Below are 14,981 nucleotides of genomic sequence, written 5' to 3' on the forward strand. Positions count from 1 at the left end.
ATGAAACTAATATTACACTGTATGTTAACTAACTGGAATTTAAATAAAACATTTAAAAATCAAATAGAAATGCATCTATTGAATGGTGTAAAACCTTTACATAGAAAGTTCTACATTATTGAGATAAATTAACTAAAACAACAGAATGAAAAGGCAGTCCATGGAATGGGAGAAAATGTTCTCAAATCACATATCTGATAAAGAATTAATGTCCATGGGGCTCCTGGGTGGCTCAGTTGGTAAAGCATCTACCTTTGGCTCAGGTCATGATCTCAGGGCCCTGGGATAGAGCCCCCAATCGGGCTCTCTGCTCAGCAGGGGAGTCTGCTTGTCCTTCTCCCTCAGCCCCTGCTTGTGTGCTCTCTCTCTCTCACTCTGTCAAATAAATAAATAAAATCTTAAAAAAAAGAATTAATGTCCAGAATGTAAAAAGAGTAATGAGAATGCAACAATAAAAAGACAAACAGTCCAATTAAAAAGTGGACAAAGGATTTGAATAGTTATTTCTCCAAAGTTCTACAAATAGCCAGTAACCACATAAAAAAAGTATTCAACATCATTAGTCATAAGGAAAAGCAAATCAAAACCACAGTGAGATAGCATCACCCTCCTTGTCTATAATGGCCATAATTTGTTTTTTAGTGGAAAACAATAAGTGTTGAAAAGTATGTGGAGAAATAGTAACCCTCATACATTGCTGGTAGGAATGTAAAATGGTGTACTCAGTGTGGAAAACAATTTGGCAGTTTCTCAGTTAATCATAAAATTATCATATGGCCCAGGAATTCCACTCCTAAATATATACCCAAGAGGACTGAAAACACATTTTTACACAATAACCTGTACATAAATGTTTATAATAGCATTGTTCATAATAGCCAGAAAGTGAAAACAGCCAAACTATCTCTCTCTAAATGAATGAATACTAAAATATGCCATAGCCATTTAATGGAATGTTATTAAGCAATAAAAAGGTAGGGAATGCTGCTATGTGCTACAATATAGCTAGACTTTGAAAACATTATGCTAAGTGAAATAAGCTAGGCAAAAATGTCCATATAACATAATTCCATTTGTATGAAATATTCGAAATAGTCAAATCCATAGAGATAGATTAGAAACTGCCCAGAAAGGAGGATAAGGGAGAACTGGGATTGGTTGTTGATAGGGTTTCCTTTTGAGATGTGGAAATGTTCTGGAATTGGTGGTGATGCTTTTATAATGCTGTGAACATACCACAAACCACTAAATTGTATAATTTAAAATTATGAATTTTATGTAATGTGAATTATATTTAAAAATTTTTAACAAACTCTTAAGGAATGGTAGAAGTGCCTGGTCTACCAGATACCAAGGCATATTATAACATTACGTTATGTGAAATGGTGTGATGTAGACAAATAGTTAAATGCAATGCATTGACATCTAGAATAAAGGCAAGCATCTATGGGCACTTAACTTATGACAAAACTAGCATTGTAGAGCAGTAAGAAAAGTTAAGATATTTTCAATAAATTTGTTGGATCAATTTGTAAAATAATGAAATTGTTCCCCAACTCACAATGAGCAAACATTAATTTCAGATAGTTTTTTTTTTTTAAATTATATGCGAGATACAAAAGAATCATAACATAACAAAACTTTTAGGACAAAATAGAGAATATATATGATCATTTTGTGTAATAAACAGGACACAAAAATAAATAAAAATAGATTGTTAAATTTGACTGTAGTAAAATTAAGAATTAGTGTTCAACAAAAGTCACAATAAGTGAGTAGAAGGGTGAGCCATGAATGGGAAATGTATTTTCACCACATATAGCCAGCAAAGGGCTCATAACTAGAAGACATAAAACATTTCTACAAATTAATATGGAGAAGACAATCCACAGAAAATGGAAAGAAATTGAAAATATCTACTTAGTGTATATAAGCAAACACATACATACATGACTAATACATGAAAATGCACTGAAACTCATTAATAATCAAGGAAATGTAAAATTATATTCTACTACACAGTAAACTAATGACTTAAATCAAGCAGAATAACCATTTTCAGGTGAATTTGTGAAACAATGGCAACTCCCATACATTATTTGGCAAGATCTTCTAAAGTAGAACATATGCACATTTTCTGATATAGTAATTTACTCCTAGGAAATATCCAACATAAATGCATGTTTTAAAAGGATGCTCAGAGAATTATTCATAATAACTAAAAAGTATAAATTATATATCTGCCAAAAGAGGATTGAATATATAGATCGTGTAATATTTGTGCAACGGAATATTACAGAGTAATGCAAATTAATGACAGCTACGAGCCACAAGACAGGTGAATTTCACAAGTGTGGTGCTAAGGGAAAGAAACGAAACACATAGAAGAAAATGTAGTGGTTTTTTTTTTTAATTATATAAAGTTCAAAACTAAGGCAAAATAAAACTATAGGATGAACAAAAACTCTGGAAACATAAATAGATATATATCATACATAGTTTATTGATATTACAATACACAATGCGTTCAATGACAGTACATGATCTGTTTAAAGGGCTGGCCCTCTCGGGCAATGCAGAAGGCGTATATCCTGCATATTTATGATGAATGTGTGGTGTCCGTGCTGCACTTCCACAAGTTCCCGCGTTTGCATCTGTGTTGCCTCCGATGGTTTGTATTTTCATTTGAACCTGTGCTTCAACATAACCCACAAGAAATAATCAAGTGGGTTCAAACTGTGTGTGTGTGTGTCTGTGTGTATGCTGTGTGCATATATGTCTGTCTATACTTTGCGTATGTATTTGTGTGTATGCTGTGTGTATAAGTAAGTGAATATATATTATGCATATATGCTGTGTATGTCTGCGTGTATGTGTGTATGTACATATTCACACTGTGACCAAAAGCTGTGGGCTTCTAGTGTCAGCCATGTTCTTGTTCTTGATCTGTGTGGTGATTACATGAGTGTTTACTTTGTGATAATTTATTGAGCTTTATACATTTGTACTTTTGCAAGGTTCTTGTGTGGTTTTCAACTGACAACAAATAAATAACTTAAAATATGAAAAGGAATGAAAATTGGCTCTTAGACTTGGGACTAAGATCCTAGAACAGAAGCTTCCAGGAGACAGTATCCACTTTACACCTGTGAAGACAGGCTAAGGAATTCAAAGAGCTCTCACAATACAACAAAATCCATTACTTGCTCCTCTCAAGTGAAGTGCTGGTCTTCTCAACTGATTCTAGGTCCTAGAGAAGGAATTTTTAATCGACTCATTCTGGGTGATTTGTTATGTTAGTGATCCAGCATTATAGATATAATTCTGACCAGAGAACCTAATTTAAATGCTCTGAGAATAAGGGGGAAGTCACATACTCAATACATACAAAACCCTAGACATAGTATCAATTCTTTTTCTTCGTTTATTGTATTTTCCATTCTCTTTCAAAGGAAGATACGTGTTTCAACACTCAAAAAATACGTAATTTCAAACTTGATTCCCAAGGCAAAAAGAGAAGGTGATCGTCAAATGTTTAAAAAAAAAAAAAAAAACCTTTATTTTATAATAATAATGGTTAGAAGTTCAATATTTCTGCTCAAACACAGAGAAAGGCAGGCATATTTACAAAAGGCCTCCCAATGTTTGCCATTGCCTTTACACAAGACAACATTTATAAAACCTCTGCATCCTGTGGCAGGTGCTAGGTCTTCTCTTGGGGATTTCTGCTGTTCAGATATTGTCTTTCATTTGAACTTCAAAAACCTTTAAAAAATAGAAGCTGCATTTCAATATAATTTGGAAATTAAAACTCTTATTTTTATCATTATAATATCTTCCATGGATTTACTTTTCAAAAATGAATCAAAGCCCAAACTAATTGCTGTCTGATAGCTGGCAAAGGCAGAAAAATTGGAAAAGCTTTTAAAAATGAAGCACTGGTTTGCCTCACCCATAGGAAAATTGAATGCAAGTAATAAATAAAGAATCTCAAGTACATTTAATAATGATATTCCCCTCTTCCACTGAGAACTTAAAGTATAAACCTGAATAACTATTACGGTCACCTGAGTAATTGGAAATATGGTTTTAGGAGCAAGACTGTATTCCCTTTCTTTGTTTTAATGGCATAATAGGAAATCAAATAAACATATTAATTTAAGTGAAAAACATTTTCACCTATGAAAATGATTTCCTAAAGTATTCTCAACAGTCTGTAATACTGTGATGATTTTGTAGAATAATAAAATTTTATTGTATGTGTATTTTATTTATTTTTAAATTTAATTTTATTATGTTATGTTAGTCACCATACATCATTAGTTTTTTTATTTTATTATGTTATGTTAATCACCATATATTACATCATTAGTTTTTTTTTTTAAGGTTTTATTTATTTATTTGACAGAGAGAGACACAGCAAGAGAGGGAACACAAGCAGGGGGAGTGGGAGAGGGAGAAGCAGACCTCCCTCAGAGCAGGGAGCCCAGTGCGGGGCTCGAACCCAGGACCCTGGGATCATGACCTGAGCCGAAGGCAGATGCTTTAATGACTGAGCCACCCGGGTGCCCCACATCATTAGTTTTTGATGTAGTGATCCACCATTCATTGTTTTCATATAACACCCAGTGGTGGGGGGTGGCAGGGATGGGGTGGCTGGGTGATAGGCTTTGGGGAGGGTATGTGCTATAGTGAGCGCTGTGAATTGTGTAAGACTGTTGAATCACAGACCTGTACCTCTAAAACAAATAATACATTATATGTTAAAAAAAAAAAAGGAAGAAGATAGTAGGAAGGGAAGAATGAAGGGTGGGGGAATTGGAGGGGGAGATGAACCATGAGAGACGATGGACTCTGAAAGACAAACTGAGGGTTCTAGAGGGGAGGGGGGTGGGGTGATGGGTTAACCTGGTGATGGGTATTAAGGAGGACATGTTCTGCATGGAGCACTGGGTGTTATACGCAAACAATGAATCATGGAACACTACATCAAAAACTAATGATGTAATGTATGGTGATTAAAATAACATAATAATAAAAAAATAAATAAATCATTTCCGGAGTTCCAAAAACAAAACAAAACAAAACAAAACAAAACACCCAGTGTTTTTCCAAAAAAAAAAAAAAAAAAAAACCACCACTCTTTTGAGAAGTGTCTGTTCATGTCTTCTGCCCATTTTTTGACTTATTTGTCTTTTGGGTGTTGAGTTTGAGAAGTTCTTTATAGATCTTGGAAATCAGCGCTTTGTCTATATAGTGTCATTTGCAAATATCTTCTCCCATTCTGTGCATTGCCTCTTGTTTTGTTGACTATTTCCTTTGCTGTGCAGAAGCTTTTTATCTTGATGAAGTCCCAAAAGTTCATTTTTGCTTTTGTTTATTTTTTAAAAAGAAAACTGACCCATCTCCCCCCCGCCCCCCCTTCTTCTTCTTATTAGGCTTGGATTCCTGGATCATCTGGTGACTTCAAGTATCTGGTAAGACATTTTATTGATGTAGTATTATCAATATTTTTGTTTTATTTGCCAAAAATATTTGGAGGATGTGTTTGTTTTCGCTTTTGTTTTTTTCCTCTCTCAGGCTTAATCCTTTTTCTTAATTCTCCCCTCATTTCCATCATCTGCGGTTGAATCTCAGAAGGCAAATAGAAGGTCAGTTACATCTTAGCACATGTAAAATGATAGATAAGTCCAGATACTACTTCCAGATTCAACTTCATGGGTCAGGAAATTATTCCAAAGAGTGGTAGCATTTGTTTGTTAAGGAAACAAAATTTACCATGAAAAGAATCTGAGATAGAAAAGAGGATTATTCAGGTAAAAGAAAGTATCAATTGGAAAATTTTTCTTTTAATATCAAATGCAACACTTGTATCTTGGATAAAAACCATGGGGGCTGAGTATGATAACTGGATTATAAAAATTGTTTTCATTACTACATTGGTATTGAAGTTTACATAATATAAAACTAGAAACACACTGAAGCCACTGCTCTTTTCACATGGCAACTCTTAAATTTCTTATGGCATTTGCCTGGTACATAGACATGGAAAAGATATATTGTTTAATTAAAAGAAATGAGATGCTAAGGTAGAAGTTTTTTCTATTAAATTGTATTTTTACAAACAACAGCTTTTTATTCATCTTAGAATCTACCCAGTCCTTTTATTTTTCTCCAAATATTATTGAAAGTTTGATAACATTCAAATTCATATGTTGGGGTCCTACTATGTTCTGAATCTCTGCAAGATTATACAACATTTTATTTCACATTTTCTTGCTTAATTTTCTAAAGAATACTCCATCTTGGATTTTTATTCTTATGTAGACTGGGAGTCCCATTTTTTTTTTTTTTTTAATTTCTAGAGTCACCTTTTCTATAATACCCAGCTGAGAGTAATATGAAATTCCATCTTGACAGATTGCAGGAGTACTATCTTACACACCATTCTATACTAATAACGGGTTATTGCTTGGTTAGAATGGGAGGGTGGTGAGAGTTCAGCACGTCTTTTTGTTGTGCATTACCTCTTGCTCCCAAATACTTTTCATGGGTTCTCAACTAGTACCTTCTGGCCATCTTCTCATGACTTTTCTGTGCAACTTCAGGCTATCCCAGTCTATACCTCCTGCCAAACAGTAGCAGAGTAAACTGTCATATTTAAAAACTACTACTGAAGACTTAAGGTTAAGCTAACAGAATAAGAGCACAAAAAATGGAAACTTAAACTTGTATCAGGTCTTACTGCTTCTGAAACCACTGTATACGCATTCCCAAAGGGAAAGGCATTCTCAGTTCTTTCTTCAGTATCAACGCTCCAGTGTATTTTGCAGACCCACATCCTTTCCAGCAGAATCCACTTTGGAGTTCCTTATATTTGACTCCAGCCATTTAAGTGTAAAATAGATTAACATTATAATAGTCTGGTCGAATTTTACGTAGCCTACAAAGGAGACCCAGTTCTCTTTATCGTGCAGACTTTTCCTACGCATGAGTAGGATATGGCATTACCTTTGGATAGGGTTATGTTGAAAATGCTCCCAAACAAACTCAGGGTTTCCATATTCAGCCATAAATAAGAGCAACAGAAACTTGAAGTTTGTATTTTTCCTTAACAATTTGTACAACTCCTGATCACATTCTCAGCCACTAGTTATTCTCAGGATGAGAACAAGGATTAGCCTCCCATCCCTTCAGTACTTTGTGCAAATGAGAAGCTTTGCTTAAGAATTTGTTGGGAAGGAGGAGAGACTTGGTGGGTCTCACAGACAGCAGAAATTTCATGTCCCCATGTCCAGCATTATAAATCCCAGAGTTCCTGAATTTTTTCCAGCCTTAAACCTTTTCTTATTTATATTAATGGAATTGGACCTTCCTCCTGTAATTATCTTTTATCTTAATTCCACTTTCTTTCCTCATTTAAATTGGCAGTGTGTTCTTGCCAATTCTGATCATCACAACTCATTATCATCTGGGTTTTCTCCTACCTTGTAATTCATCTCATTCCTAATCCATGTCTCACAAGATAGACCGATGATTCATCCTAAAACAACACTCTCAGACTTATCTCACCGTGTTTCCTATAAGTGTTTCCCCCCCCCCAATAATCTGCTGTGTAAGATACAATGGAGTTCCGCCACACTTATTGAAAAGCAGTGTTCCTTGAGTACAAACCAGGAAACTCAAAGCTGGTCACATGGCTCAGTTCTTTCCTCTCTCATCCCCCATTGTCACCATTTCTGCTTCTGTGAACAGAGTGATCGTCCCTATCTGCCCATACACCTGCTTTCTGTTCATCCCTCAGTGTGTAGTTCAACTCCCATTTTCTCCCAGGAGTCTTCATTTATAAAAATATTATAGTTTGATCTTCCCTCTCTAAACTCTTTATTTTCAGGATCACAAATTTCAGTATTTTCACTTTATAGTGTCATATGCTCTAAGGTTCTTTTGTTATGTATTTTCTACTCAGAAATTTTGCAAGCTTTTAAATGAAGTAACAATGCCATTTTGTGTTGTTTACTATGACTTACCTAACATATTTCTCTGTGTTTCCTAGTTTTCCAAGAAATATTTTCAATTGACTAACTTATTTAGTCTCACCTACACTTATAAAGACCAAACCTAAAATTTAATTTCTACAATTATTTGCTTCTATCCAATTATGATTTTCAAAGGAAAGTAATATGAACATGGAAGATGATTAATAGTATTACCTGAAACAAATTCTGCATCATATGATTCATTCTAGAAAATTCTTTTTAAGTATAATTCAAAGAAAAGAAAAAAAATGTAAAATTCAAATCAGAATAGTACTGAAATATAAATGATAATATGCAAACTATTACAGAGTAAATAGATTAAAATATACTCTATTCAATTATGATAACTCTCAAGCTAAAAATAATATTTACTCTGGAACTAAATGTCAGCAATAAAAATTCACTTCAATATAGAAGAACTAACATTGCCTACATTGAAGTTGAAAATATTTACAGAAAATCGTATCACAGCATTTTTTCATTTATATAAGATAATGTGTTTAATTCTTACAATTCACTGAATTTTGCATGTGTGTGTGCAATTGCAGCAATCTGTTCCAATTCATAAATTTTATTTTCTGCACCTGGAGTTTGGACCTTTTAAGAGGTCAGAATAATAACATATGCACAATTATGTACGGTTGAAGGGCATTCATATTTTTAAACATTCATTGTAAATCAGGTGTTAGGCTAGGTGCTTTTTCTATGTAGCCTCATTTCAACCTTCCAATCATACATTTTGGCCATCATTTTAGAGCTAAGAATACTAAGGGTTAGCAAGGTTAATTATTTCATGTGTAATCATTTAGTAAATTAAGATACTGAGATTTCAATTTATTCCTAGGATTCCAAAGACTCCACTGATATGCCTTCCCAAAGAAAGCTTATCCCAGTAAGCTTTTAATAAAACCTAATTCTACATGTATTGGAGGAATAATCCTGATCTGTAGTCTTTAGAAAGTTGATACATAAGTGGTTAAAAAGAGATTTAATCTTTGTACTTGCACAGTTATTTGAGAAGATGAAAAGCTTGCTTATTTTAAGTCCAAGGGGGAAAAATTGTTACAGACTGTGCCCAAATTGTGTGTGTGCATGTGTGTGTGTGTATCTTTTATATCATATATATGATAGAAATCTATCATATATATGTACATGTATATGATAGAAATATGCATACATATACCTGTGTCATTAATAACAAAAGCAGAATCTATGGAAACCTACATGATCTTTCTGTATTTGGACAATGGTGATTAATGGATACTTTATTCTCTCATTCATGTTCTCAGGTTTTAATGCAAATTTTATGTAAATTTGGCCATCCTGAATTTTTTTTTTTAACAGTATTACAGGCAACCTGCAAATTACACTCATGTGCTTAGCATTAGTCATGGAATTTCTTTGAAGTAATATAAATTATTCAACTGGAGTACTGCATCTTCCAGGAATTGAGTGCTGTCTTCAATATAAAGGGCTTAAAAATATTTTTTGGACATATGCCAAAATATCTTGGTGATGTAAAGTACCCCCACCCCTTGAAAATTAAATGTCTGGTGTTAAAATAGTGTATGTTTGGTGAGTTTCTTAGGTTATATGTGAAAACTGAAGGGAACAAACCACACACATATGTCTACTCATAGGTTTGAATTAGTATATCAAAATACTCTGAAAATTTTTTTTTAATCCCTATCTGAATTCCAATGACATTATTCAAAGAAATAGAAGACAGTCCTAAAATTCATATGGAATCACAATAGACACCAAATACCCAGAGCACTGTAAATTTTCAAGCAATATACTGTTACTAAAATTGTTTACTATTAGTATGCTATCCTGATGTGAATTTTCATGAAGCGAACAAAAATCATACGGTCAGAGACCAAAGGAAGGATTCATACTCACGCCAGTTCATTTCTCCATGCATCCCCTCACAGTTTACTGAGTAACTTATTTATGCAAACAGTCTGTAGAGGTTGGGTGATAGAATAACAATATGACATGACCCTGACTTCAGGGATCATCATTTTATGTGTTCTGTATAATTGTGCTGCTTTTACTTATTTTTTTTTCTTTTTGAAAACTGATATTGTTTAAAATTCTGAGCTTTTGTTTTAGGCCTTGCATTGTTTCCCTTTACCTTGCTGGGGTAGCAGCTTATTGGGACCATGAAGATAGTGTGAGAAATGTTGCTAGTGCACATCAATATCTGGATTTCCTTTCACTCTTGAGCCTGAAGGAGATTATATTTCCACCTTCTAGTTTGGTGGGGCCATGGGGTTACTTCTAGCTAAGGAAAAGTGGGAATGTGCTTTTCTAGCCTCTCTGCTTCTGCACAAGAGGTATCAGCTTGAAATAATGGGGCCATAAGAGTAGATCATCCTGAATCCTTGACTCATCGATGAAAGACAGCTGCTGTGGCAAGTCCCTCAGTTCCACAGCCAACTGAGAAGACCAGAAAGCGTTATTTTGTCTTAAGCCACTGAGGATGTTTTGATGTGTTTTGGTTTTTTTTTTCTTTGTTTGTTTCTGTTTTGTTTTTTATTTGGTTTCGTTATAGCAACAAAAAGTCTGCCCAAACTAATCAAATTGTTCTGGGAAAATGGGCATTGTAGTGTTTGGGTAATTCTAAAATCTGGAGTCTGTTTCTAAAGGTATATTTTGACAATTATTTTTTACTTTAAAATAGTTTTCTCCTGTCACCAAGTAATCTTTGCTTGACAAAGTGGGTAACACAGGCCCCCAAGTAATAGTCTTGGGAGATGTGTACTAAAATATTTAATAAAAATCAGCTATTATTTCCTTAACAAATACCTTTAGATGAACCAAACAACATGAAGTAGGGAAAAATATAAGGCATATATCTAATTTTGAAATGGTACGCATTCAGTGGAAGGATGATCAACTTTCTTGTAATAATACTTTTAGTTCTTTAATCTTATCTGGCATTAGGAATAGAAAGATCATATAACAATGCTTTCCTTTTTCTTAAGTTAAAAAGATTCTCCATATCTTAGATAATTTTATTGAGGTGTGGTGCTCAGAGTAATCTATATTCAGCACTTCATTTTTTTGGAATGACCTAAAACAACACCCCCTCTTATGTCTTATTCTTTTTTTTTTTTTTTTTTTATAGTGGAGGTCTCCATACGCTTTCTCATTTTTACTTTTTAAGAGATGTATTCATTTAAATGCCACTAACATGCTCTCCAGCAACATTTCTACAACAGCTAATTAATTAAACATAACCGCTTTTCTTCACACACAGGACTGGAGATCAAAAATAATTGTATACAATTACCAGGAACTGAAAGAATTTAAATGTACTACCATGGAAGGGAGCACAACAAATTATGCCTCTTGAAGTATTTCAATGCCAATCATTAATAGCCTCTAAAATCACCGTGGGGCATTAAAATTTACCTCTATACTATTTATTAAGAATCAGAGTTATTACATCTGGAATTCAGTCTGTCTTTGGTGTTACATCCTTTCAACAATTTCTATTAACCTTGTTTCTGCTTGTTCCTCTCAATTTCACCTCAGGATGGAGTTCAGGAGATCTTTGTAAGGCAGCACATTCCATTTTTGGGAGACTATTAGTTTTTAAACATATTTCCTTAGCACTAAGCAAATTTATTTCATACTAGTAGTTAGCTCCTCAGAGTGGCATAGGACTCACATACTTGCAAAAAACAACCCTTAGTTAGACTCTTCTAGAGTCAATAATCAGACTACATGGGTAAATGTCATTTTAGTGGAAAGTTAGCTTATCTACTTTCCAGGCACTCTCATCTGACATAGAATATTAATAAATGCTTTTATGAAAACAATTTAAATAAGGATTCTAATAAATCTACTGGCATTATCTTCTCTTAGTACTAATACATTGAAAGAATATTTTGTGGTTAATTAAGCACAAGTGTGCACAAGCATAAGTGTCCCCTCCTTGATTTTTTGCCTGCTGTCCTAAGTCAAGCAGTACTTCTCCAGGTGTTCACCAAAATAGAAATACTACCCTGCTAGGTTTTTTTTTAATATATATTTATTTTAAAAGTCCATGTTTATTATTCTCTGTGCTCACATGTTACTTCCTCTATTTGGAGTACTCAGAACACTGGACTTACTATCCAACAAATATCATGTGATAGCAGGGATGCTCTATGATTTGTAGCTGATGCCCTGTCAACTTCTCGTCCCCCTTCCTTTGCTTGTGAGAGATGCTAGGACAATCATTTCCACTTTGTCCTAGCCTGAAAACCACTCCTGCAATACAAACTGTTGTATTCAAAAAGATACTTTGAAAAGTTTCCCATAAACATATTGAGGCATATGAAAGGGTCTTTGCATGTGTCATTGTTATTTTCTAGCTGTTGCTGAATTGGTTTTATTGTTAGTGGGAGATATATGGTAGGAGATATCTTTCATAATTTCAAAAATAAAGGAGGAACAGGGAAACATGAAAAGATAATAAAAATGAGGTTAAAGAAAGGCAATATTATACAATATGTTTATTTTTCCTGAAAAAAAAATGTAGGCATAGAGTTTTGTTACTGACCTTATATGCTTTTGTTTGTCATTTAAGTATTGATTCACTGTCAAATAAATACCTTTTCCCTGTTCTATTGTTTCATTGACATAGAATGTACTACTTTGTCTATATCTCACTATTTCGAATTAGACAAATTAGTCCTCAAATATGTATATTTTATTTATTCCTTTAAATATTCTTTCTACCAAATAATGTAGTTCTGTTAATAACACATTGAAAGCAGCATCCCCAGGCGCCTGGGTGGCTCAGTTGGTTAAGCATATGCCTTTGGTTTAGGTCATGATCCCAGGGTCCTGGGATTGAACCCCACATTGGGCTCCCTGTTCAGCGGGGAGCCTGCTTCTCCCTCTGCCTCTTCCCTCTGCTTGTGTTGTCTCTCTCTCTCTCGCTCAGATAAATAAATAAAATCTTTAAAAAAGAAAAGAAAGCAGTATCTCCAAAAGACCACTAATTTTCAGCCATGTATGATGTCATACATAAGCATTTGTGTTTTTGACATGTATATAGTTTGCTTTTTGCCACAGCCACCAAAATTGCTTTGAATTTGTATTTGATCTTTTTTTAATATGCTTTTTATTAAGTAAAATTTTACAATAGACCATATAGACAATTACAGTGAATTTTTAAAAAGGCTTAAGAAATATCATAGCATTAGATACTGACTGCATAGATAATGAGCAATGGTGAGTGGCAAGGTGGGTGGGCTTTAGGGGAATGGGGCTATGCTAACCGGCATAAATATGGAGGACTTTACATTGTCCTGCCAATGGCTACCTACTCCAGAATAAGAATTCCACTTCAGCCTCTATCCTTGCTTCTGAGATATCCATTATAACCTGGACATGTGTACTGGTTCTTACATATGGAATGTAGAGTCTTGATACATATGTGTGAAAATGGCAGTGTTCTCATGTGGATCTCTGAGAGTGAGGATGTTTTTGGTGTAAGATTAAACAGATAAAACCAAGGAGATTTCTGAGAAAGATCATAAGAGAAGATTAATTCTGGAACAGTGTTTTCTTGGTATTATATGACACAACAATGATGATGTACAAGTGGTTCATAAATCATATTGTAGAATTTCTTTTTCTAACCTAAAACTCTGCCAAGTCAAATAAATCATGTTTCATACTTAGGTAGCTATATAGTTATGTACATCATAATAATTTGGCATTTGTATACATTACAAAGTGATCACCACAATAAGTCTAATTAACATCTGTCACCATACATATTTAGAAATTCTTTTTCTTTTGATGAGAACTTTTATGATTTATTCTCAGCAGTTTTACAGTATGCAATACAGTATTAACTGTAGTAACCATTCTATATATAATATTCCTGTGATTTATTTTATAACTGGAAGTTTGAATCTTTTGACCTCCTTCACCCATTTCACTACCTCTGCCCCACTTCTAGCAACCACCAGTCTATTCTCTGCATCTATGAACTCAGTTTTTTTAAGATTACATATATGAATGAGATCATATGGTATTTCTTTTTCTGTCTGACTTATTTTACTTGGCATAATGCCCTCAAGGTCTATCCATTTTGTTGCAAATCGCAGGACTGCCTCTTTTTTTGGCTGAATAGTATTCCATTGTGTATATATACCACATTTTCATCTATTTGTTCATTGATGGACACTTAGGTTGTTCACATATCTTGGCTATTGTAAATAATGCTGTTATCAACTAAGGGTGCAGATATTTCTCCAACATAGTGTTTTCATTTTTTAGATAAATAATCAGAAGTGGAATTGCTGGATTATATGGTAGTTCATATGGTAGTTCTGGTTTTTAAATTTTTGAGGAAACTCCATAATGGCTGTACCAATTTACATTCCCACCAGCAGTGCACAAAGGTTCCCTTTTCTCCGCGTCCTTGCCTTATCTTTTTATAATAGCCATTCTAACAGGTATGAAGTGGTATCTCTTTGTGGTTTTGATTTGCATTTCCCTGATGATTAGTCATGTTGAGTACTTTTTCATTTACCTGTTGGCCATGTGTATGTCGCCTTTGGAAAACTGTCGACTCAGTTTCTTGGCCCATATTTTTAAATTGGGTTGCTTGTTTTGCTATTGAGTTGTATGAGTTCTTTATATAATTTAGATATTTGCCCTTATCAGATATATGATTTGCAATTATTTTCTCTCATTTGGTGGATTGTGATTGTCTTTACCAAGCTAAAGCTTTTTAGTTTCATAGAGTACATTTGCCTTTGTTGCTTTTGCTTTTGGTGTTAAATCCAAAAGTCATCACCAAGACTGAGGTCAAAGAGCTTACCACCTATGTTTTCTTCCAGGGATTTTATGGTTTCAGGTTGTACATTTGAGTCTTTAATCCATTTTGAGTGCATGATGTAAAGTAGTGGTACAGTTTTATTCTATTAC

The 14,981-nt window shown here is 34.0% G+C and overlaps 1 protein-coding gene across 49 annotated transcripts in view; it reads left to right on the top strand.

Annotated features, from left to right (window-relative positions):
* PTPRD (protein tyrosine phosphatase receptor type D) overlaps positions 1-14,981 on the top strand; it is a 2,332,398-nt gene that overhangs the window by 886,850 nt on the left and 1,430,567 nt on the right. For all 49 annotated transcript variants that reach the window (XM_032392357.1, XM_032392358.1, XM_032392356.1 and 46 more), the window contains one exon: positions 5,439-5,477. The gene's annotated coding sequence lies outside the window, so the exon portion shown is untranslated. The remainder of the gene's footprint in view (positions 1-5,438; positions 5,478-14,981) is intronic.

Source organism: Phoca vitulina, unplaced genomic scaffold (genome assembly GCF_004348235.1).
Source record: "Phoca vitulina isolate PV1807 unplaced genomic scaffold, GSC_HSeal_1.0 scaffold67, whole genome shotgun sequence".
Lineage (NCBI taxonomy): Eukaryota > Metazoa > Chordata > Mammalia > Carnivora > Phocidae > Phoca > Phoca vitulina.